Source organism: Narcine bancroftii, chromosome 1 (assembly GCF_036971445.1).
Source record: "Narcine bancroftii isolate sNarBan1 chromosome 1, sNarBan1.hap1, whole genome shotgun sequence".
Classification (NCBI taxonomy): domain Eukaryota; kingdom Metazoa; phylum Chordata; class Chondrichthyes; order Torpediniformes; family Narcinidae; genus Narcine; species Narcine bancroftii.
In genome coordinates this window covers 68081807-68109247 of record NC_091469.1, presented here as the reverse complement: position 1 = coordinate 68109247, position 27441 = coordinate 68081807, and the positions used below count along the sequence as shown (strand labels likewise).

Here is a 27441-nt window from a genome sequence, read left to right as displayed (position 1 = left end):
CTCGGAACCTCCCGAGCCGGTTCGGTTAAGCCTCTGATGAGCTGCTACAGACAAAACCTCCATGAATTTCGACATGATAGGCAACAGTGGAATGAATAGTTGTTAAAACTGTCCAAACCAGAAGTACAGGTCATGAAAGGACCAGGTTTACCATTGTGTTATCGTGCATGGCCAACGGGATGAAGTTAAGATCCATGGTAATCTTCAAAAGCAAAATTAAACTGAAAATGAAATTGCCTGCAGGTATTTTTGTACATTTTCATGAAGAAAGATGGATGGATGAAAATAGTGTAAAATTATGGATAGACAATATGTGGGACAGGTGACCAGGTGGTTTACGCAAAGAATGGAGTTTGCTGGTCTGAGAAATATTTTGTAGCCACTTAACTGAGAATGCTAAAAGTAGATTAGCACTACATAATGCTTACATGGCAGTTGTCCCAGGAGGTTTGTCTATATTGCCACCTCTTGATGTCTGCTTGAGCAAACCATTCAAAGACCATTTGCGCGAGGAATGGAATACATGGATGTTGAGTGCAGAGAAGTCATTTACAAAAGGCGGGGCAATGCGTGCAGTGTAACTTCATGCTCAAAGCATGGGACAAAGTTAATGCAGAGACTGTGATAAAATCTCTTGTGCAATTGATGGTACAGAAGATGATTTATTGTGGGACACTGATGACGAAGCTGAAATCGGCTCATCAGATACAGCCTGGGACCTAGATGCTGACTGTTTAAACAGTGAGAGAATGGATGTGCTTGTCACCATCTTTGCCTCAGACGATGATAGGGAGAGTGATTTTGAAGGGTTCGAAATGTGTTGTTTTCAGACCGTGACAGTGATTTTGAAGGCTTCTAATTTTGTTGTTGTTTTCAATAAAAATCTCTGAAAATCTGTTGTAGTCAGCTTTTTTTTGCTTTTCAGTAGTTGACTTATATGCCAAATCTGGTTTTTATGGGTCGACTTACACACCGAATTGTTTTTTTCGTGGGTCGACTTACACACTGAATTGTTTTTTTTCATGTGTTGCCTTATACGCCGGATCAGAGTGGATTCGATTTTGAGCTGAATTTAAGGTCTCAAAAGTATATCTGGCTTATAAGTCAACCCCAATTTTTTGAGAGATTTTTTTGAGTTTCACAACTTGACTTATATGCCAAAATATACAGCATTTTTAATATTGAATCGTGAGTTGGAGCCATGAAACTGAACACTGATGTTCCATAATTCTGCTTTACTCAACCTTTAATCAGCGACTGTCTCTTGCATACTCAAAAAGTGATTTGGATTCCTTCAGCTGGGGAATTTATTAGACAAAAACAAAACAATCCAATAAAATGTACAAATTAAAATTACAAGTCAATTTTTGTTCTGTTGAAGTAAAATTATTTGGCTCATATGTGAATTAGTAATTGTATTAACTCTGAACTTTGAAGATATATCTAATTTTCAGATGCACTTTGTTTTAACATCTTTCCAGTTTCAGGTTATAATTCAAGTTTAAGTTTAAATTTACTTATAAACCGATTGCACAATTAGAACCCAATGAAACAGCATTCTCCAGGCCTCGGTGTAAAACATGCAAACACACAACCAGACATAACATAAACACACACACACACACACACACACACACACACACACACACACACACACACACACACACACACACACACACACACACAGAGACAGACAAGTGATACACATGTAGAACAAATATACATACTGTATATAGAAAATAAATAAATATTGTTTCATAAATAGTAGAATCTCTGGTGGGAGCAGTTCATTTAGTCATTCAGCAGTCTCACTGCCCAAGGGAAGAAACTATTTCCCATGCCTGGTGGTGCTGGCTCTGCTATTCTTGCATCTATTCCCCAATGGGTGCAAGGTGAAAGGAGTCCTCAATGATTTTGCACACCTGCCTCAGACAACGATTGCAGTAGATCACATCGATGAAGGGGAGGGAGGGGGGTGAGGGAGACCCCAGTGATCCTTTCTGTCTCTCACGTTCCTGTGGATTGACCTACGAATTCTCAACAGCTACCATACCACGCTGTCATGCAGCCAGCCAGGATGCTCTTGAAAGAGCTCTTGCAAAAAGTTGACAGGATGGTGGCTGGTTGCCTTGTTTGCCTCAGTCTTCTCAGGAAGTTCAGTCACTGTTGCACCTTCCTGACAAGTGAAAAAATGTTGTGTGTCTAGCATAGGTCGCTTGTTATGTCAGTTCCTAGGAATTTGGTGCTCTCTACTCTCTCTACCACATGACAGTTTCATGATAGATTCAAGATGCATGAAATTTTCAAATTTTCATAGTCTGCTGGTGAAAGTGGGGGTAAGAAATTAGTCAGGATACAAGGTACCTGCTTGATCTGCAACACATGGTTGGCCTACATTACTTTGATCTATTGCTTCTCAAACATAAATTTCACACTCCCACCTTATCATCATGGCACCCAAAGACGTATTGGTTTTTCACATTTCTGTAAATCAACAGAGATGCATTATTGTAAGTAGATGGCATTAGTTGACATTGATTGAAACCCCTAATGTACTGCTGTTTGGAGAGGCATTCATTGGTTTCAGGTTGTTTGTTGAAAGCATTGGTAGAAAAGAGCTGAAAGTAGGCATGAGAACTTTTTAGACTTGGCTCTGTATATTTTATTGAATGAGATTCAGATTTCAGATTTATTGTCAGAGTAAATACATGATATTACGTACAACCCTGAGATTCTTTTTCCTGAGGGTGAGGCAGAATTACCTTATTGGAAGTCCAATATACAGATGCAAACAAATAGAAAAATGTAATCAAACTGACAGTGAAAAAAATACAGTGCAAAAGTACGAGTCCTTAAATGAGACCCTGATTGAGTTTGTTGTTGAGGAGTTTGATGGTAGAGGGATAGCAGCTGTTCCTGAACCTGGTGGTGTGAGTCTTGTAGCACCTAGACCTCTTTTCTGATGGTAGAAATGAGAACGGTTGGGGTGGTGGCTAGCACAACGCCATTACAGTGCCAGCGATCAGGACTGGGGTTTGAATCCTACACTGTCTGTTAAGGAGTTTGTTCATTCTTCCCCAGGGGCTTTGGTTTCCTCCCACTTTTCAAAACCTACCGGGGGTGTAGGTTAATTGGGTTAAAATTGGGTGGCATGCACTTGTGGGCTTTTTAAAAATTAAAAAAAGATGTAAAATATTTAAAATGGAGCATGTACTGGGTGGTGTGGATCTTTGATGATTGTTGCTGCTCTCTAACAGCAGTGTTCCCGTTTGATGTTCTTGATGGTGAGGAGAATTTTGGCTGTGATGTCCTGGGCTGTGTCCACTACTTTTTGCAGTGCTTTGTACACAGGGGTATTGGTATTCGGATACCAGACTATGATGCAGCTGGTCAGCACACTTTCCACCACACGTTTGTAGACATTTGCCAGGGTGTCCGATGTCATACCTCCGCAAACTCCTAAGGAAGTGGAAGTGTGCAATGAATTGGATTCACTGGTAGGGTGTTGTGCTGATGACTGGCCCTGCCTCCTGGTTTCCTGCCTAAACCCAGAAACCTTCAGAAGACTACTGTTGAACCCTATCCTTAGTTATAAGCTAATAAAAGCATTTTTCTCCCTCCAGGTACAAGAGCTTTTATTCATGCTACAGTTTTATTAGCTTATTCACTAACAATGGAAGCGCTACTCAAGCCAGGTATACTACTGATAGACCCTCTATCCCCTGATGTAGCTGAGGAGTTCACATACTGGCTAGACTGCTTCCAGGCCTATCTGAATGGCAATGAACTCAAGAGGTCCACACTCATTTTGAGGGTAGGAACGAAAGGGTATGCAGTTATCAGGGACTGCTCTATGTATGATGCTGTTATTGAGGCGTTGAAGGCTAGGTACCTGAAGTTGCAGAACGAGGTCTTAGCGAGGCATCAAGTCGCTCTATGTCACCAGCAGACAGGAGAGACTATCGATGACTACGTGCTATATCTGTGGATGCTTGCAAATAAATGCCAGTATGAAGCGGCTATGGGCTGAGTTCATCAGGAAGAACTGATCCAGGACACTCTAGTCGCGGGGATCTGCTCGACGTACATGAGGCAGTGACTGCTCGAGTCGGGAAAGAAGGACCTGGCTACCCACGTCGAGCTGGCCAAATCACTGGAACAGGCCAAGTTTGAGAATGACAATCTCGAAGCCAGTGAGCTCACCCACCCAGTTGAACCTTTCCAAGGCCAGGCTGCTCCTGCTACCTAGCCCTAATGGCTGTCACTTCCTATGCTAGGGAGTGCTTTTTCTGTGGCAAGAGCCAGCATCTTTGATCTTGTTGCTGGGCTAAAGGCTCAGTGTGTTCCAGCTGTGGTAAGAAAGAGAATTGGGTAAGGGTTTGTCGTGTAAGGGGAAGCACGGGGAAGTCTGTGGCCTGCACCACTTCCAGATCCGATTCCATCCCCAAAGCTGTCTGCCCTGAATTCACCTGAACCCGCTTGCTGTGTGCCACGTCGACAGAAGATGGCAGTGAGGAAACGGCACGAAAAGGCTTGGCGGCCATCTTATCGTGACCCAAATTCAAACTCGGCGCCATCACTGTTGGAGGAAGAAGGAGGGTGGCCATCTTTCCGTACCACAAGGTCGACACCATCTTGCCCACACAGGGCAACCCAGGATGGTGGGGGCCACTCGAGTGAGAAGCATGGAGTCTCCAGGGTCCTAGTCTCGATGGTCCTAGATCAGGACAGACCTCACCAGCTCAGCAACTCTATAGTGACTGTGAAGGTAAATGGATTTTCCACTAAATGCCTAATCGACACAGGCTCGACTGAAAGCCTCATAGACTCACGAACTGTGAAAAAAATACAACCTGAAGATGTATCCTTCTAATTATTGCGTATTCCTTGTGTCTCATTTGCATTCTACACGTATTCAACAATATTGTATGGTACATCTGTCATTTGAAGTGGGGGGGGGGGGGCAGAATTCTGTAAATTTCACTTGTATATTCTTGATGAACTGTGTGCTCCAGTGTTGTTGGGTCCACTTCATTTGGTTGCTACTATGTACCATGACAAATGCTGCTCCTCATGAGCTCCTATTCACTTTGAAAAGAAGGTCAGTGTCGGGATCTACACTCCCAGTTTGACTCACTATTCCTGGTCCAGTCCTTCTTAGAAAGCATGTGAGAAGAAGCAAGACCGATCTCCTGGTGGAAAGGGTGAAACTGCTCCATGCCAATCCCATGTATGCTGATGTGGAGAACCCAGATGGCAGGGAGGACACTGTCTCCATCAGGGACCTGGCACCCGCTGGAACAGAGGATACGTTGCCTCAGGTGCCCTGCGAGCCACGGAGCTCATTCTCACTGCCTGCCCAGTCAGGGCCTTGGGGGATCCGGTTCAGGAGGAAAGTGCATCCCCCTCCACCATTGAGCCGGAGACCCAACCCACCTCTTCTCCCTCACAAGGGGATCAGGAGACCCAAGGAGTCCAAAGTCCCCAATGCTGAGGTGCTCCACCAGGATCTCCAGACCCCCAGACCATTTAAATCTGTAAATTTGTAAATAGCTGTATAATTTTTTATCACTTGTTTCTGAACCCATGTTTAATTCTACAGGAAGGGGTGAATACAGTGAACTGGGATTCACCGGAAGGGTGTTGTTGTGATGGCTGGCCCCGCCTCCTGGCTCTACCCCTATAACCCTGTTTTCCCGCTTAAACCCAGAACCCTTCTGAAGACTACTGTAAGACCTTACTCTTAGTGATAAGCTAATAAAAGCATTTTTTCTCCTTCCAGTCATGAGAGGTTTTATTCACACTACAAAGTCCTGGTGTGTTTTCTTCATGATGCCATTTATGTGTTGGGTCCAGGAAAGGACCTCTGAGATAGTGAAACAAGAATAATGGGGTTGCGTGGATGGTTGTGTGTAATAATTATTTCACTAGTATGGTGTTTCAACACCCCAATGCACCTTATACCCATGAATTACCATTTGAAGGAGAGTGACATCTCCTGCTTAGCAAAATGTACCAACTATTCTTCACCAGGAACACTTATAAATCACAATTGAGACAGGAGTAAAACACAAAAGTCTGCAGACACCATGAATGAAGTAAAAACACAAAGCTGGAGGAACTCAACGGGTCAAACAGTGTACTTTCCAAAGCAAAGATAAAGATGTATAACCAACGTTTCAGGGTTAAGCTCTTCCACAAGGTATGGACAAGATGTAGACGGGTGCCAGAACAAAATGGTGAGGGAAGGGGCAGGGAGAGGAGCACAGTCCCACAGGCAGGAGTGGATTAGAGGATAAGGGATGGAAGGCACACCAGCAAGCAGGGGGATGGGGAAAGGTTCTGTGAATGGACAGGGAGGGATTGGAAAGCTGCAGGAAAGAAGACAGAGTGAATGGGAAGGGAGAGAGAACAGGGAGTAGGCTAGCAGAAACTGGAAGCCAATGAGGAAAATTAAGTGTTGCTCTTCCAGTTTACAAGTGGTTTTGTTTACCAGTACATGTCAGCGCAGGAGTGGGGGCACAGAATTAAAATGGTCGGCCACTGGCAGATCCCTACCACTGATGCAAACAGAGTGAAAGTGCTCAGCAAAACGATCTCCTTGTCTGTGTCCAGACTCTCCGATGTAGAGAAGGCCACAACGGGAGCACTAGATGCGGTAGGTGACAACTGCGGATTCACTTGAAAGGACTGTTTGGGGACCCCAAATGATGATGAGGAAGGAAGTGTGGGACTTCCTGTGGCTGCAGGTGAAGGTGTCAAGGGGGCGATTAATGGGAAGGGATGAGTGGAGGAGGAAGTCACAGAGGGAGCGGTCCCCATGGAAGGTGGAGAAGGGAGGAGAGGGGAAGGATGCAGAGGCTGGCAGGGTGAGAGGTGAGGACAAGGGGAATCCTGTGTTTGTTGCGTTTGGGGGCAGAGAGGCCCAGGGCAGATGGAGGAGGGCTGAGTTGATGGTAGTGGAGGGGAAGCCACATTTTAAGAAGAAAGAGAACATTTCAGATGATCTGGACTGGAAGGCCTTAGGAACAGATATGAGAGAAAACAGAGAAATTGAGAGAAAGGAATAGAATCCTTTTAGGGGAATGGGTGTGAAAAGTGTAATCAAGGTAGCTGTGGAATCTTGTGGCATTGTAAAATATGTCAATGGAAAGCGTCTCCTTAGATGGAGACAGAGAGATCAAGGAAGGGGAGAATGTCACCAGAGAGAGGCCACGTGAACCTGAGGTTCGGCTGGAAGTTGGCAGCCAAGTGAATGTTGATGAGCTCATCATGGGTGTATGAGGCAGCACTGAAGTAGTCAACAATAAAGCAGAGGAAGAGATGAGGGGCCTTGGCTGTATAGGTTTGCAGCATGGATTGCTCCATAAAGCCCACAAATAGGCAGGCATACTCCTTTGATTTGGAGAAAGTGGGATGAGTCAAAGGAAAAGTTATTAAGAGTGAGAACAAGTTCTGCCAAGCAGAGGAGGGTAATGGTGGAGGGTGACTGGTTAGGTCTCTTGTCAAGAAAGAAACAAAATACCTATATGGGGAATCGAGGCATAAAGGGGTTGAATGTCTATCATGAAAATAAGGCAGTCAAGTTTAGGGAATTGAAAGCCATTGAAGAGATGGAGGACATGTGAGGTATCACAGATGTAGGTGAGGAGGGATTGGACAAGGGGAGAAAAATTGGAGTTGAAGTGAAAAGATACTAGTTCGGTGGGTCAGAACATGTAGAAAAAATGGGTCTGCCTATATAATTGGGTTTGTATATCTTAGGTTGGAGGTAGAACCAGGCAGTGCAGGGATGTGAAGCAATGAGATGGGAGGCTGTGGTTGGGGGGGTGGGGGGGGGGGTTGGGCAGAGGGTGGAGGTGTCCAGAAGTGAAGAGGTTAAAAATAGTGTTGGAATTGATGGCTTGATGTTTTGTGGCGAGGTCCTAGAGAAGGGGTAAATAAGACGAGGTGTTCTGAGGGCTGCTGTCTGACCTTGGTAACATAGTGCACCAGACCACCACAGCACCACCCTTGTCTGCAGGTTTGATAGCGAGGTTGGGAATGTTGCGAGAGAGCAAGGGGCAAAGAACGCAGCTCTGTGGTGCTCTGGTACTGATGGAGATGTTATTGCCAAATCCTCACTAATTTTGGTCTTGAGGTGAGGAAATCTAGGATCCAATTACACAATGTTCAGTCCCAGGTCTTTGAGTTGGCTGATTAATTTTGAGGTGATAATGGTGTTAAATACCAAACTGTAGTCAACAAAGAGCATCATGATTTTAGCATTTTTTCAGTTCAGGTGTTCCAGGTCTTTGTGTAGAGCCAGTGAGATAGTATCTTCCGGAGGCATATTGCTATGATAGGTGAAATGGAATGGATCTATCTCACTGCTTAGAGCAGATATACTTCAACACCAGCCTTTCAAAACACTTCAAGTTGGTTCATAGCTCTTCGTTATGTACCCATCATCATTTATTATAATTTAAGGTGGTACACAGAGCACCTCTGATATGAGTTCCTGTTGTGACAGGTGTAAGAGCAGAGAAGCATCATTAATTTTTATGTTCTGGACTTGTCCTAGTCTAGAAAAATACTGGAGAGAGGTTTTCTGCACTTGGTCTACAATTTTTAATATAGACTTGATACTGAATCCTTTAGTGGTCCTCTTCAGTAAAATGGAAGGGAATGATTCTTCTTTATCTCTGGTTCAGAGTTGCACTATTTAATTTGCCTCTCTTTTGGCGAGGTGTGCAATTTTACTTAAATGGATGGATGCTGGCCCGCCTGCTCATGATCAGTGGTTGCCCGACATCATGTCTTGTTTGAGCATGGAAAAGATTTGTTATTCAGTTAATAATTCATATATAAGATTTCAGACATTATGGGGGTCATTTATGACTCACTTTCTTATTTTATTATTTCACTTCAATGTAATTAAATTGTCTGACTGGTGTCTTTTCCATGTTCTTTTTCATATTTTTTTAATCCCTTTGTTTTTTTTAATGTTGTTAGAGCGGGAACTGAGTTTTTAAAATTTTGTTTCTCCTTTTTTATTATTTTTCCTTTTTCTATCTTTTCTTTTTCTCTTTTTTTTTACTATTAGTTCCTTTTAAAAAAATACTATCTGGACTACAAATTATGGATATTTATTACAATTTATGTTTGTTTTTGATATATTGATTGTTTTATCAATTATGTATAACATTCATATCATCTCATTGTATTTTATTATTATTATAAGCTCTATTAAAATCAATAAAATATTTTAAGAAGAAAACACTTCATCACTGTTGATGTGTGAGCCACTGGTTGATAGTCATTTAGGCAAGTTACCACACTCTTCTTGGGCATTGGTACAATAGAGGCCTGTTTGAAACAGGTGGATACCACACCCTGCTGGAGTAAGATGCTGAAGATATCTGTGAATATATTAGCAAGTTGGTCAGCACAAATTTTTAATACTTGGTCAGGTACACCGTCCAGATTGGATGCTTTGCTCGGATTCACTCTCCTGAAGGGAGCCCACACGTCATCCTCAGATTCGGATAGGAGAGGATGATTCAGGGACATGGGGGAGGCAGTGATGGTTCTTCATTGTTCTTGTTGTCAAAATGGATGTAGAAGGTATTGAGTTCATCTGGGAGTGAAGCTTTGCTGTCTTCTGCTCTGGATTTGGTTTTGTAGCAGGTTATGTCATTTAGCTATTGGCTATCCTTCGTTGTTTCCATTTTTGTCTGGAACCTCCACTTCACCTGGGAGATGGCTTTGCATTGGTCAAACCTGCTCCTTCTATAGTAATGTGGATCTCAGGACTTAAATGCCTGTGGTCTGGCTCTCAGTAGGTTGAAGAAGAGAGAATTTCTTTCTGTCTAAGAGTCCAGGAAGCTATCCAGACCCATCATGAATGACAGAGAGGTGAAGTTGCTTCAAGTCATTCACTAATGTCTAAAATATTTCCCATATCCTAACTAGTGCATTAGCTGTTCTATTTTGCATGATATAGTTGGTGTGAGAATACACTTCTTATTTGTCCTCGATATTAGTCCTTCTGTTAATCTAAATATTAATAATACCCTTTTTTTGTGCTGCCTGCTGCATTCTAGCCAAGGAAAAGGAGGTAAATCTGCCTTTCCTGAAGTAGAGAGCCTTGAATGACCTAGCTGAGAGTACTGGTTTAAGTAGTGGTGGTGCCCCTGTGTGAAATGTTTACACTTTCAGATGGAGGGATTTTTCCTTTTGTCCATTTTTTCAAAGGCTGGTTAAAGCCATTCACTCTACGTGTTTGTGTTGAATATTCAGTGATCAATTCTGAAAGCTTTTTCTTGAATGACAAAAAATGCCAAAATGGAAAGAACAGAACTTTTAAAAATGGCACTCTTGAGAAAAGTGGCAGTGAATCAAATAATATCGTTAAGAAGAATTCTAAACTTTGGAGTTTGGACATAAAACCAGAAAAGGCTTGAAATGACCATGAATATATATCAAATATGAGTCGTGTTTGCAAAAGGTAATGGAATAAATAATCAAATAATTAAAAAGACGTAAAAAAATGTTAAGAAGCTGAAATGCTACATGGAAACATATTTTCATCACAAAAAGCTGATTTGGCTGCAGGACATGAGAGCAAAGGTGTTCCAATTAGACTCATTGGGGAAAACCTTAACCTGAGTCACAGCTGTCTATTTTTTTTGTTCCATGTACTTTCCCAGTGAGCAACCCCTGTGCATAAATTACACTCCAGCAGTCCATGAAATGCTGAGAAGATGGATCAAAAAGCCGCTTTCAGGTGGCCAAAATACCCGACTGTAAAGCCGCCTATTCTACCCCAATGCAGCTGTCGGGTGGCCACCTGAAAGTGGAGAACCCGGCCAGGAGGAGCACTTACCTAACCTTCCTCCTGTAGGTATATTCTCCGGCTCGGAGAATCCCCCGTTGCACCTAAAAGCAGCAGTGGGACTATGGTCACCTGTTGTGACAGGTGTAAGAGCAGAGAAGCATCATTAATTTTTATGTTCTGGACTTGTCCTAGTCTAGAAAAATACTGGAGAGAGGTATACAGTCGGGTATTTTGGCCACCTGAAATAAAAATACTGGAGATGGTCACTATGGAGCCGGTGTTTGCTCGGACGCGGCTCTCCTTCAGCCGGCACATTCAGGTGACAGAAAGATGTCTTCTCTGCTGCCACCTGAACATCCTAGCTGCACTCCCCCAGCCGCGTCTGCCAGTGCATTATCTGCATCCGAGCACCTAAAAGCGGCTTCTATGCCTTCTGCATATCACATCACGTCAAGCCCCCTATGAACAATATGTGTGGGAAAGGTGGGCTGTCAATTTCAATATGTTAGGAATTCCATGATGGTGATATTATGGGCTTGCGATGAGAGGATGAGAAGAGAATTTATTGTAATATACATAAATACTGTATAATGCACAAATGCACCAAAATCCTTCTTGTTGCAGCCAAACAGATACATGATACACTAAGTACAATAGTATAAATTAAATTACCACCATATGCCAAGACAGAGAAAAAAAAATGTAAAAGGATAAATACATATTCATAATTGTAATTAGGGCAAAAAAAAGAGAGAAGTTTCAATAGTAAAAAGTGATGTTTTGAGAAATAACTGATTTCATAGGCTTTCTGAGCTCCCTGATAGTCATTAATGAAAGCAAGGGGAAGTGTGTGTAATTAAGGGTTGAAATTATATCGGGGACTATGTTACATTTACACAGCTTGTATCCTACTTACTTGATTTAGAACAGTGGTTCTCAAAACTTTTTTTTTCTCAATCACATTCCACTTTTAAGTATTCTCTATGCCATAGGTGCTTGGTGATTAATAAGGGATTGCTTAAGGTGGTATATGGGTGGGAAGAAAAAGTTTGAAAACCATTGTTTTAATTGTGCCTAATTGACTCGTTATGTGCACGGTTTCATAACTCCAAAGGAAATAGGCCAATGACAATTATTCTCAAGCAAAATATTTCAGTAACTATTGGGTCTAGAGCAGTGATTCTCAACCTTCCCTTCCCACGCACATATCACTTTAAGCAATCCCTTACTAATCACAGAGCACCTATGGCATAGGGATTACTTAAAGTGGTATGTGAGTGGAAAGAAAAAGGTTGAGAACCACTGATGTAGAATATAACATAGAACACTACAGCACAATACAGGCCCTTCAGTCCCTGATGTTGTGTCAAACCATATATTCGTTAAAGAAAAACTAAACCTTCCCTACCCTGTAACCCTCTGTTTTTCTTCCATCTATGTGCCTGTCTAAAAGTCTCTTAAATGCCCCTAATATTTCAGCCTCAACTATTACCCCGGCAATGCATTCCAGGGACCTACAACTCTCTATAAAAAACTTACCTCTGATGTCTCCTCTAAAATTCCCTCTCTTCACTTTGTACAAATGTTCTCTGGTGTTTGTGATTCCTGCACTGGGAAACAGGTGTGGGGTGTCCACCCTATCTATGCCTCTCATAATTTATAGACCTCTATTAAGTCTCCTCTCATCTTTCTATGCTCCAAAGAGATAAGTCGTAGCTCTGCTAACCTTGCCTCATAAGATTTATTTTCCAATCCAGGAAACATCCTGGTAAATCTCAATAGATAATAGGTGCAGGAGTAGGCCATTCAGCCCTTCAAGCCAGCACCACCATTCACTGTGATCATGACTGATCATGATTGGTCATCCACAATCAGTACCCCCTTCCTGCCCTTTAAGAGCTCTATCTAACTCTTTATTGAAAGTATCCTGAGAATTGGCCTCCACTGCAGAGCATTGCAAAGATCCACAACCCTCTGGGTGAAAAGGTTTTTCCTCAACTCCATTCTAAATGGCCTACCCCTTATTCTTAAACTGTGGCCTCTGGTTCTGAACTCCCCCAACATCCAAAAACATGTTTCCTGCCTCTAGCATGTCCAATCCTTTAATAATCTTACATGTTTCAATGTCATCCTTTTAAATTCCAGTGTATACAACCCCAGTCGCTGCAATCTTTCAACATATGACGGTCCCACCATCCTGGGAGTTCACCTTGTGAACCTATGCTCCATTCCTTTAATAGCAAGAATGCCCTTCCTCAAATTGGGAGACCAAAACTGCACACAATATCCAGGTGTGCTCCTCTAGCTTTCTTCACTGCTTGCTCAACCTGCATGCTTACTTTCAATGACTGAATAACAAGGACATCTAGATCTCATTGTACTTCCAGTTTTCCTAACTTGACACCTTTCAGATAGTAATATGTCTTCCTGTTCTTGTCACTAAAGTTGATAATCTCACATTTATCCACATTAAACTGCATCTACCATGCATCTGCCCACTCACCCAACTTGTTCAAGTCACACTGCATTCTCATAACATCCTCTTCACATTTCACACTGCCACCCAGCTTTGTGTCATCTGCATCACTTCATCTAAATCATTAATGTATATTGTAAATAGCTGCGGTTCCAGCACTGAGCCTTGTGGTACTCCACTAGTCACTGGCTGCCATTCTGAAAGGGACTATTAATCCCTATTCATTGCTTCCTGTCTGCCATCCAATGTTCTACCCATGTCAGTACCCTACCTCCAATACCCTGTGCTCTAATTTTGCCCACTAATCTCCTATATGGGACTTTATTAAAGGCTTTCTGAAAGTCCAGGTACACTAATCCACTGGCTCTCCCTTGTCCATTTTCATAGTTACAGCCTCAAAAAATTCTAGAAGATTAGTTAAGCCTGATTTTCCCTTATAAATCTATGCTGACTAAGACTAATCCTGTGACAGCTATCCAGATGTGCTGCTCTTTCATCTTTTATAATTGACTCCAGCATCTTCTCCACCACTGATGTCAGGCTAACTGGTCTATAATTCCCTGTTTTCTCTCTCCCTCCTTTCTTAAAAAATTGGATAATATTAGCTACCCTCCAATCTACAGGAACTGATCCTGAATCTATAGAGTATTGGAAAATTATTACCAATGCATCCACAATTTCTTGAGCTACCTCCTTAAGTACCTGGGATACAGACTATCAGGAATGGGGATTTATCATTCTTCAGCCCCATCTATCTACCCAACACCATTTTCTGTCTAAAGTGAATTTCCTTCAGTTCCTCTATTACCCAAGATCCTCTGTCCACTATTTCATCTGGGAGATTGTTGTGTTTCCCCTCATGAAAACAGATCCTAAGTACCTGTTCAATTCATCTGCCATTTCCTTGATTCCCCATAATAATTTCACCCATTTCTGTCTTTCAGGGCCTAACTGATGCATCATCCAAAAGACTGAAAGTTATATAAAACTGATAGGCTTTTATTAGCATGTTGGTCAACTGGCCTGAACTCAGGAGGAGGTTGTGGAACTGTCACCTTTATTCAGGAGTCTGTGGGTGGGGTTACAGGTATAGTTGGCCAATGGGCGTGCCCAGATGGTTAAATATACAAACAGTGGTTTACCACACAAACTTTGATCTTAACTATTTTTTTTTCCTCTTCATATACCTAAAAAATCTTTTGTTATCCTCCTTTATATTCTGAGCTGGCTTACCTTCATACCTCATCTTTTCTCCCGTATTGCTCTTTAAATGTTTCCCAATCCTCTAGCTTCCCACTCATCTTTGCTATGTAATACTTCTCTTTTTTTTTTATACTGTTCTTGACTTTCCTTGTTGACCACATTCGCCTCTTACTCCCCTTATAACCTTTCTTCTTCCTTTGCACCCTCTCCACAGCTTCCACATCCTTCCTATAATGAGATGACCAGAACTGAACACAGTACTCCAAGTGTGTTCTCACCAGAAATTTGTAGCATTGTAACATGACCTTTACTCTTGAACTCAATCCCCCTATTAATGAAGCCCAACATCCCATAGGCCTTTTTGAAGGATGTGTGGATTTGAACCCCAAGGTCCCTTTGTTCATCCACACACTTCAGTAACTGACCATTAACCCTGTGCTCAGCCTTCTGGTTTGTCCATCCAAAATGCATCACCTCACACTTATCCAGATTGAACTCCATCTGCCATTTTGCTACACAACTCTGCATGCTATCTATCTCCTTTTGTAACCGATGACAACCTTCAACACCATCCAGAACTCTTCCAAACTTTGTATGATTCACAGGCTTCCTTCTTCATCTAGGTCATTTATTTCTGCTGCTTGACTGCTTTCGATGGGTGGATACATTGAATGCCACTTTACATACACCACAGATGTCACTTATGGTTTTGTGGGGCAAAGGCTTGGAAAGAACTTTGGAGGCAGTTCTACTATATTAGTATGGATGCCAGTGTTGATGTGATCGTTTGGGCCTCAGACATTGATTAAGATGGCCACCAAAAGCACCAGCAAACATAAGAAGTATATAATAATATACTTCTTATTATATTATTAAGAAGTAATATAATAGCCAGAGCAGCAGCACCTGCACAAACCAAGGCCTGCTACTCAATGGCAGGCATGCTCACAGATGAGAGGGGATAAGCAGCAAGGTACATCCCATCAGAGGTTATACATACCATACTGGGTCCTTGCTGTACAGCAATGCCTATGTCTGAGGAGGTTCTTGTTCCCTCAGTCACTGAAATAAGGTTGACTGCCAGCTCACCTGACAGTCAGGCTTTATCTGTGGGTGTCAAAGCCATTATCATTAACCTCTTTTTTTGTTTTGGTTTCAGATCCTTCTCCGGCACAGTTTGCAAGATTTTCATGAACTTGTAGAGGGCTGATGACAAATGGCTTCTTTGCTGTGGGCAGAAAGCATGTCAACATTGTCAGAATGAGCAGTCAGCTGGCCTTCTACAATGGCTGGTGCAATAAACTGCTTACATATGGCAATTGATACATCCACAGGTCCTCTGTCTATGGTAAGTATCAATGCTGCAGAAATAATGATAACATCCTTCTTCAGCCAAAATATTGGAGGTGGACTGAAGACACTGCATGTTATTTTATGTGCCCTAATTAACCCCAAAAGCTGTGGTTCACCCTGCGGTCCTGGCACTGGACATTATTGTTGTCAGATAAAGATTTGAAGGCATTATCCATTATGCGTCCCATGGGATAATAGAGGATGAAAGAGGAATTGAAGACAAAGCTCAGATAGATTCCCAGAGGACTGGAAGATTTAATCCCTAATCTTTTGAACAAACATTGCAGGGCGTAGAGGGATTTGAGTCCATCAAAGAATTTCCTGCACTGCAGAATGCAAATGAGGAATCTGCACATTGAAAAGACATACAATCCTTCACCTATAACAACCAGGAGACTTACTGGAGACTCAAATAATCTGGAATACAGAGCCCTACCTGAGGTTGTTTGATTGCATTACTCAGTGCAGGATGATGACCATATATAGATCATAGATCTTAACAGCTCAAAACAGACTCCCTTGCACATATAATCCTCAATATTCCATACATCCATATGCCAATCTAAGAAATTTCTAAATATCCGTATTGTACCCCATCTTCCAACCACTACCCATGGCAATGTATTCCAGGCACCCATCACTCTCTGTGTAAAAAAACTACTTTTGACATCTCCCCTAAACCTTATTCCACTCACCTTAAACAGATGCCCTCTGGTATTTGCTATTGTTACCTTTCTAAGCCCTCATAATCTTATGAACCTCTGTTAAGTCACCTCTAATTCTTTGTCATTCCAAAGAGAAATGTTTTAGCTGACTCAACTTTGCTTCATAAGCCATGTTCTTCATTTCTGGTTGAGTCTCCTCTGAACTTTCTCTAAACATTCCACATACTTCCTGTAATGATGCGACCAGACTGAACATAATACTCATGATGGCAAACTCCAGAAAACTAATTACATAATGCAAAGAAAAGACTAAAAACATAATCCTCAACTGGCCAATAACTGCAGGGAAACTACTTAATCCAGTCCAACAACTCTTTGTGAAAGATAGACAAAGATATATTCTCCAGATCCAGGGGGGAGCACCTGACATTGACAATTGTCACGTATCTCAGAAGATAGGGGCAAATTTTTCAAGAGAAAGCTTGTAAGCAAACAACAAAACAAATTCAAACGATAGCTGAGTACAGAGGGATGTTGAACAAAAATATCAGGTGAGGCCAATCAACATATCCAATTGGAATGAGTGTGGTAGCCCTGAAGTTCTCCATCAGTGAAGATGAGAAGTTATTCTGTAGTCTCTTCCCCTAATGACTTTATTGCAGCATTAGTTCCAGAATTATTTAAAAGGAGCACAGGACTCAAGAACAAAGACAATTGAACCCAGTAAGTTAAGACTATTCATGACAATCATAAGAAATAGACTCAATGAAATTTTAAACCTTAATTCCTGGCAGGGGCTTTTAGTGCCTGGCACTCTTGTTTGCAAACATAGTTACATAATAAAATGATACAAAACAAGGCCATAAGCAACCATGAAGAATTAGCTTTAATTTTATATGTTAAAAGCATTTGATTTAGTCAGACATAAGGTGTTACAGCACTTAATTTCACAATATTAATTTAATTCATGGAACCATCATCATAAAAGAATAGAGATTCTATTCCAATTAAGAAGTGATGAATTGATATTCTGTTCAATACTGCTCTTCTAAAGAGGCAAAGATTGAGGGTCAGATATTAATCTGATGGGACCTTCTCAAGCCTTTATTGCAGTTTTGCTTGGTAGCCCCTGCTCAAGAGTTTCAAGATATCATCAGGTTGGATATTGTATGTATTATGTATGTGAACTCTTGCAAGACATCAGACCCTGATAGAGTACCTGGCAGGGTACTAGCCAGAATGTTCATAGACATATTCAATCTCTCATTGCTGCAGTAAGGAGGTTTCCCACCTGCTTCAAAAGAGCATCAAACATAATGGTGCACATAAAGAACTGAGTGACCTGCCTCAATGACTATCACCCAGTAGCACTCAGATTTACTGTGATGAAATGCTTTGAGAGGTTGGTCATGGGCAGAATTAACTCGTACCCAAATAAAGACTTGGACCCGCTGCAATTCGCCTACCGTCATAATCTCTCCACTCAGACACTGCTCTGCAATCAGCCCTGGATCACCTAAACTACAGCCACGCATTCATCAGGCTACTCTTCATCAATTACAACTCAGCTTTCAATACTATCTTACCCTCAGTACTGGTCAACAAGCTTCAAAACCTGTGCCTCGCAAACTTCATCTGCAACTCGATCCTTGACTTCCTCATCAGGAAACCATAGTCAGTGCAGATCATTACAACATCTCCTCACTGACAATAAACACAGGCACCTGCTTAGCCCATTGCTTTACTTGCTCTACACCCATCACCCAATGACTATGTTGATGACACCAGGGTTGTCAGAAGAATCACAGACGGCAATAAGGAAATGTACAGGAGTGAAATAGATCAACTGGCTGAGTGGGGACTACAGATTATTTTGAACTAGTCAGCACCAACATGGGCATCAGTCTTCACTCAATCAAATCCATCTACAAGAGGTGGTATCTCAAGACAGCAGCCTCTATTCTTAAGGAGCCCATCACCCAGGCCGTGCCCTCATCTTACTGCTACAGCCAGGAAGGAGATGCAGGAGCCTGAAGATGAACACCTCAGGGCACGAAAACATCTTTTACCCTTCTGCCATCAGATTTCCGAATGGACAATGAACAACAGACACTTTCCTCTTCCTTTTGTACTAATTTATTTAAAATGTAACTTATAGCAATTTTCCATCTGTGATGCTGCCACAAAACAACCAATTTCGTGACATATGTTCATGACAATAAATTCTGATTCTGATCCATTTACTAACAATATGTTAACTCCTGGTTTTCTTGACAGTGATTTCAAGACCTGTGCTTTTGCAATATTTTGGTATTTCTCATCATCCTGGTTTAGGAATCACAGGACATCACAACAGCATAATTCAAAACAGTGACATAGCTTTTTCAGTGCTTGCGATCCAGGTTGGAATACGCCTCTGTCTGTAAGAAGTTTACACATTCTCCCCGTGTCTGTGTGGATTTCATCCGGGAGATCTATTTTCCTCGCACCCTCAAAAAATCAGAGGTTAATTGGTGTATTGGGGGGGGGCATAGACTCATGTGCTGGAAGGACCTGTTACTGTGCAGTATGTCGATAAACGTTAAGCAGTATTGAACAGAGGGCGATAGAGAAAAATTAGTAAGTGAATCTTCAAATGCAGGAAACTTTGAACAGATCCAACCTGGAACACCATGTTTAATTTTTGATGTAACATCTCAGGCATGTGTCTCAGAAATGATAAATTCAACCTAACCCAAACAATTAAAATAAAACAATTGAATTATAAGGATTAAAAGAAAAATTAGACCCATAGCATGGTAACAGACTATTTTGGCCCACGAGTCCATACCACCCAATTTACACCCTATTCACCTACACCCCTGGTACATTTTTAATGGTGGGAGGAAACTGGAGGTCCCAGAGAAAACACACGCAGACACGGGGAAAACGTACAAACTCCTTATGGACAACGTGGGATTCGAACCCTGGTCCGGTCCCGATCGCTGATCCTATAAAGGTGTTGCGCTAACCGCTATGCCAACTGAGCCACCTTAGATAGATAGCTTAGCAAAACATGATCTTGTATTTCTCCTGAATTTAGAATATTAAGGAATGACCACATCAAATGATAATCAAGGGATTCAATAACGTAGGGTACATTTCTCAGATGGGGGAGGTCAAAGGTTTAATTCTCAGAATAGAATTACGCTATCTAGGACTAAAATTGAGAAGTATGATTTGACATAGTGGCATATTTTTTTTCAAATCGTTAACCCAAATTATTAATCTGTGTGATACTGAGCTAACTGTAATTTCAAGAGATACAAGCAAAGATGGGTGAATAGGTCCAGAACTAAATGCAGTGTTTCTTCTATGATCAGACAATATCATCCTTAAATATTGGATGAGATTCTGTTATCATGTTCTCAGCTGTTAAGTCATTGCAAATGCTGTTTCTATGATTTCCAATTTCTGTGCAATACCAACATTAGTTGTCAAAGTTTCCACCTGATTTTCGTTGTTAAAATTTCCTAAGACTGCATGTTTTTCTCCTAAGACTGCCTATCTTAGGTTTCCCCACATGAACCTCCTCCTCTTGTTCAGGCAGGAAGTAGTTAATGGTGCTAGTTCAGGCGCAACCTTCAGCCCCATGTTTATTACATTATCAAAATTTCAGAAGTTCAATATTGCATATGCTGGAAAGCTAAAATAAAGCAGAATATACTCAGCAGCATCTAAGGAGAGAGAAACATATGTTAATCCTGCAGCACAATGACCTTCAATGGAAATTCAGCTGAAGGTCATCAGGCAAGAACTCTTTGGTTCCCTTCTCTTTGTTTTCTGTTCTATCTTTTTAAAAACCTTGCCAAAAACCTTTATAGCTTTCCCTCTAAACTTTTCTCCATTGTTCAATCCAGTTTGACATACATTATTTTCACTTGCCAAAAGTAAATGTGAATGGCATTGCAGTATTGTCATGCAAATATTTTCTACACCAGGCATGTTCCCCCATTTGTCTATCTAAAAATATCCAAACCAAAGGTGTTTCTTCATGATTAAGAAGTACCTTCATTTTTGTTGGCTCAAAAGACCCTTTCAGCTCTCAGTGTGAGTCTTGGAACAAGAACATAGACTCAATTGTGATTCACTACTTTGGACTAGAGCCAATGGTTATCTGAGGTATGGGTGAATACCTCACAGCACATTCCTGGCCTAGCATTACCTTTTCTTTTAATATCAGCTTATAGTTTTCATTCAGAGTCAAGTATTATCGACAGGATATATGACACACTTCAGTGAATAACATATTTCAAATGTGATGGTTGTCAAAGAAAATATTTTATGGGACATTTATTTTCCAAAATGAATCCAAATCCCTGTCAAGGTTAATATGACTAATAGTACTAATATTGTAACAACTGACAAAACGAATGGCACATTGTAAGAAAAATTAACAGTGTTCCTTCATTGTACGAAATATGAAATTAATGCTGCAAACTGTTTTAGTCACACTTTTTTCTGTAAGTCATGATCCTACTCCACAAGAGAACACTCATGGTTTTTATATAAATATCATGTTCAGAATGGTGGGACATTTTGTACTAAAAATATCTGTGGGCACCTCAACATCAGGTCATACTGCTTAGTTCATATTCTGTCAATTCTCCACATATTCTTGGATTGGAGAGAAAATAAATGCTAGTCTTCCAGAGTAATTTTGCCATTATATACAAGCTGTCACACGATCAACTTACCAAAAATGGTAGGAGACAATTATTTACCTTTCTGCAATTATTAAGTCCGTTGTATACAGCAGAATTTAATTTGTGACTTTATTACTATGAGATTATCTTTGTCTCAAAGCAATTCATACTGAAGAATATTTTCCTTAGAAAATTTTGTCTGTGAAGTGTTTCCCAAGAAAAATACCAAAAATAATACGAGCTGCCAGAGATACACATCAGGTCAGACAGCACCCTTGTGAGAGAAACAAGTCAGTCTTGCAGGTTAGTAACACTTCTGGTCGATAACCCTTCATCACAACTTGAAAAGGGAGAAGACAAGCATTCTCACAGCCATGAAGTTAAAGAAAGCCTTCAAACTGAATTACTGTTTTGTAATTTACTGATAGCTATTGCATACTCTATAACACTAATAGATAATATATTTTTCACATAATTTTCCACTAATTTTCATAAAATTGAATATATACATAAGCAATATGAACTGCTGAGCTCATTTGAAAGATAATAGAAGGCAGGCAGGTTTCACCAGTTCTTCCATTTGGTTTTGTTTTACCATCATTGTATTTAATTATGGGCAAACAACAAAAATAGTTTAAGGATTTTAGGTTTTATTTTTCTTTCTACCACATTTGTACTTGTTGTGGTTATATATAAATGTGTTTTTTTTTAAAGAGAATGTTTAAAAAAATAGTTTAAGGATATTTGTATTGAGACACTGGTGAACAAAATAATGACCAGTACGTAATGGGTTGTCCTCCATATTAATCATGTTATTCCCTAATTTCAATATTCATTTATTTTTCTTTTCCTTTTTTTTGAATATTTTATTTTAATTTTCCCAAGACTCATATAGAATATTATTACAGACATCAGGGGTTCCCAACCTTTTTGTTCCTCTGTACCCCTTGGGCATTTTTATAGGTTCCTGTGTACCCCTAAAAATGAAGGATAGAAAAAAACATGACATTGTGCAATCTGACTGCAGATGACAACACCATGTATTGTACAGTAGAGGTTATTCTCTCAGACCCAATGGACCCCCTGAAAAGTGCAAATGTACCACTGGGGGTACATGTACCCCAGGTTGGGAACCCCTGACATACATCATATAGATAGTATTTTAAAATTACAGACTCTCATATGATTGCCCAAATCTCACCCCCCCCCCCCACCCCAACAACTGCTAACATTAAAAAAACAATTGTCCAATAAAAATAGGAAGGGATGTTTGAGCTGCCTTCATTAATTGGTCCACATCTTGATCTTCAGGAATTCAACTTAACTATATTATTTAAAACTTTTTGGAGAAGTTAATTATATCCTTAAGCCAGGATGATTCAAATAGAGTTGCCATATTTTAACAAACATGTCATATTTCTTCCTAAAATTTTAAGTTATCCTTTCCAGGGGGCACTACTTTGCATTTTCATATTCCAGTGAGTAATAAGTAGGGTGGAGTCAGACTTCCATGTATCAGCTGTACATCTCCTGGCTACCACAAGTGCAATCCTCATGAACTATCTGATATTTTGATAGTTTTGTGCCAATATCCATAAGATTGCTCAATAAATACAGTTCTGGTTCCAATGGAAAATCCACTTCTATAATATTTGTCAAAATTTCTGCCAAGTCATACCATCAGGATCTTAGCCAGGTTGAATGTACAAATGTTCCAACCTCTATATTGCACCTAAAACATGAGTCCGGAATTTCAGATTTTAAACCGTGTAATTTTTGGCAGTGTAGGGTATAAATGATGTATAAAATTGTATTGAACCAATCTATATCTGACATTAATAAATTATGCCATACTATCAGTGCATAATTTTGACTAATATTGTTCTTGAATCCTTTCCCCAAGTCCATCTCCCAGCTTTTTCTTTCACATCTTTGTATCTTTCGCATGTATGTTTGCATATTACTTCTCCTCATTGCTTGATTTGAATTTCTCAGCCACTTTGAAATTCTTGTCATTACTTTCCCTTATAACACCTAATTACTTACTCTGCCCAATTTATTCCTCTCCTTGCTCATTTTACATGACATTGGGCAACTCAGCGATGCAGCTGGTAGAGCCTTATGGCACATTTGTCATAGCACGGCTTTGATTTTGACTCCTGCGTTGTCTGCGTGGAGTTTGTTCGTTTTCCCTTTCACCACATGGGTTTCTTCTGTCTGCTCTGGCTTCCTCCTACATCCCAGGTTGATAGGTTATTTGACCACTGAAATCTGTGTAGGATCAGTGGACAGGGATGCTTCATGATTAGAGTGGAATTGATGGGCTGAAGGGCCTATTTTCAAACTGAATGACTTTATGACTCGAATAGTAACTTACCTGCTCCACAGATCAGTTTTGACTTTTATCGCTGAATGCATTTGGTTTAATAAATTCCTTCTCATTCTTTGCATGTTTCTAATGGACTGTCTGGTATCATGTTGACTTTTTTCATCAGTTTTGCAGTTCATTCCTTATGTTCCTTGGACTGCTTCAGAAATACCAACTCATCTGGTTTGCAGGAGTTGGAATGCTGAGTGTTGTTTGTCTCTTGGCCAGAATACATAAACAGAACTGCGGCTGCCCACCCACATCTACTGTAAACACAGGTTTTATCCATTCTCTCACACTCCCACTCTGAATGTCTTTTTTGTCTTTGCTTTTTTATTCCGTGCTCTTGAAAAACAGCCCTCTATTTCAATAAATTACTTACAGTTAATTACTCCATAATATCAAAAGTTTAAAAAACACATTTTATAACCTGAGCTTTAAACTAGATTATCGTTTTAAAAAAACCTTCTTGTTAACTATATTTGAGGGAGGATTGTGCTTTAAATGTGCATCCTTTTTTCACTTTTATTTTTTTTCCTTTCCTAATGATCTTCAAATGAAGATGGATGATAATATTAAAACATGATGTTTAACAGAAAGTTTGGCACATACAGGCAAACAAATTTCTTTGTGAATAAAATGTTCCAACATGAACTCAGATTTAATTTATTTTGTATTATCCCTGTTTAATTGTGTTATGATTTGGGATTCTTATTGTAAGTGAAGACTTTGTTCTTGTTGGTTAAGAAACATATGTGAAGTACTTTCCTGGTTAAACACACATGTTCAGCCCATTGCTGGTATGGTACAGCTGACTGAATGTCATAAATGTAATCAAACTGTCACCCTACAGTTTGTGGTAACAAATATACAAAGCGCGGCAGAGACTCCTTTGCACTAGAGATTATAGGGGACCGTTTAGTCTGAGAGGCCATTTATGTAAACCTCCACTCTGAAGTTGGACATGTGTTAAACTTGTTTATAGGTTTCCCAGTCCACTCAATACTTCAACCAAGTTGCTAATTTCATTTGAAAAATGAGAATGGAGATGAAGCAGCGGCAGCAAGATAAGGCCTAGGCTGTCTGAGAAAGGGATGTCTGCCTTGGAGCCGAAAGGTGCCTATAAAACCACCTCCAATGATGTACAATGAGCCAGGGAACATTCTAGATATATCTACATATTTTAACTGTTCATGAGGACTGAGACATCACATCTTTGTGATCAAGAATTTTTTGGAAACATTCTTAAAGTCCCTAAAGATGTTTTACCTTGATACAGGCACTAAAAGAACACAAATAAATGCTGTTGATGACTGATGAATTTTTTTCATGTTAAAAAAACCCCACAGAATCAGGCCTTTGGCAATGATCCCATGGCATAATTTATGACCAGGCTTTCATGGTGAGAATTTCTGGATTTATGATTTTTTTCTTGATATGCAGCACGGTTACAGGTCCTTCTGGCCAATGGGCCCATGCTGACCAATTATACCCAATTAACCTACACCCCCCATACATTTTGAAGGATGGGAGGAACTTGGCGGTCCAGAGGAAACCCACATAGACTTGGAATTGCTGTTACCTGGTTTGGAGAATAGACGAAATCCCTCGCATTGTTGTAGGTCGATCGAGAACAGTAGATGAGCATTTGCATGGCCCCTTGCATGTGGGATATTTAATAAATTCAGAATTTCCAACTCATCAGTCCACAATTACAGCATAAGTTTGTCCATTTGTTGTAGCCTACCAAAGTTCTGGAAGCAAACTCTTTCATAACCTCAGGAAGCTTAAGTCAACTACATGTACTGTATTGGTAAGATTAAATTTTAAATTTAGTACATACAGCACGATAACAGGGCTCTCCAGCTCACGAATCCATGCCTCTCAAATGCACCAATTAACCTCCAAAGCCTGTTCAATTTTGAAGGGTGGGAGAGAATTGGAGCACCCAGAGGAATCCCATGCAGATATGTATGTGGACACACAAACTCTTTAAAGACAGCATGGGATTTGGTGGCACTGTAGTAGCTTTGCGCTAATCGCTAGGAGATAATATATAACCTCCTTATAGACAGTGCTGGATTCGAACCTGGGTTGCTGGCACTGTAACAGTGTTGCGCTAATCACTACAGTCTGTGGACTTTGCGTTAGAGTTATTCGCACAGCAGTGCTCGCAATTTAATTAGTTAAACTTATACACTCTAGTCTCAGTATCCTGCTGGCTCCACATGTATTACTGTCCCCAAAGGGGCCAGCTCAAGTCTTTATATGGGCCAGTGATTGACAGCTGGTGGGGGGTAGCCTCCCAGGTTAACTACCTGCAGTTACCGTGGTTGCCCTCTGCAGTAGGCTGGTAGGAATGCGACCAGTGTAGTGGTTGTATCACCACTCTATGCAAACCGTGCTGCACCAGTTGTAATGACCTCTCACTGTAAATGCCCCTCAGTGTGCCTTGTAGTGACTTGTAAACTTGTACAGGGGTACCTTAAAGATGTACCCCAGTGATGAATTTGCTTTAACAGTTACTGTTCAATATTAACCAGATGGGATTTATGAGAAATCTCATTTCCTTTTAAATGTCACTTTCTACAGTGGGATACAAAGTAGGACTCTTTCATTTTGTAAACATTTTACAGGCATAGTTATATTGGGTCAAATCTTCCAGTGATATCCACAAAGGATGTGCTGATGGGTATGCCTGTAACCAGGCAATTCCTGAGAGGAGGCTGTGTCTTCTTCTGTTTGGGAGAGCTGCAGCTATGTAATTTCTGAGCTGCCATTAGTGTCCTAGAGGGTAGCATGAGCTCTTAAGGATTTCCCAGCTCTCAGGCTGGGGAATCCACCAGTGAACTTCTGCCAAATTAACTGGACGTGAGAACAGCGAGCCTTTTTTTTTGAATATTTTATTTAAAATTTTCTCCATATATGTAGTAGTCAAAGATTAATATAATAAAATACAAATTGCAAAAGAAAAAAAAACCTAAAAACTACATACATGATGGTAATATTCCCCCAAAAAACCTCTCTCCCAAACCCTCCAAACTTAAAATAGTTAATAAAAAAGATATAGAATGGTATGTAAAGTAAAAGAAAAAAGAAAACCTTCAGAATTGCACAGAGGGATGTCGTCTAACACAAATGTTTAAACAGAGTTCTTTAATACAATTCAGAGGAGATTCTCGCAGGTCTAGAGGCACTGGAAGCACAAAATTACAAATTTAAACCTAATATTTGGGTGTATTGGCGTCAAATTTGTAAATAAGTAGGATATTTATTTCTCAAATTATATGTAATTTTTCCCAAAGGAATACGACTTTGAATTTCTGCATTCCATCTTGCCATACACAAATGTGTATCTGATTTCCAAGTAACTGTGATACATTTCCTTGCCGCCACTTATGCAACTTTAACACATTCTAAGCAATATATTGACAGTTTTAATTTCGGTCTTGTTCCTTCAATATTTCCTAATAAAAATAAATCTAGATTTTGTGAAAATAAACAGCGAGTCCTCTGAAATCAGTGGAAGAAATTGGTTGATTGAGAAAGTTAATTCCATGTAATCAAGTTAGTTTAAATTATTCCATTGTTTAAAGTGCATGTATGTGATTTTACCCATCATTTTAAGAAAATACTTCCTTTTTTTGATAATTATTTTAAAAACAATTAATTAATACTGTGATTTGATCATCAGCAGGTTAATGTTGGGGGCTCACTGTTGTCAGCAATGTCTTCATCACTTCATCCGGCCACTTTTGACAGAAGAGGTGCTGGATCTCTCTGCTCCTTGCCAACATGCCAGGGGGTGGAGTCAAAGTGAAGGACCACACCCTGGACTACATCTGAGGAAATAACAGTGTCTCGAGCACAAA

General features: G+C 40.4%; 1 long non-coding RNA gene across 2 annotated transcripts; it reads left to right on the top strand.

Moving 5' to 3' along the window:
• Nucleotides 1-35: 35 nt before the first annotated feature.
• LOC138738434 (uncharacterized) lies at nucleotides 36-27441 on the top strand. Of its 2 annotated transcripts, none has more exons than XR_011341550.1 (3): nucleotides 36-197; nucleotides 15658-15846; nucleotides 27264-27441. It is a non-coding gene; the product is annotated as an uncharacterized lncRNA (long non-coding RNA). The 2 variants fall into 2 exon arrangements; XR_011341557.1 differs by lacking the exon at nucleotides 27264-27441 and adding an exon at nucleotides 21391-21459.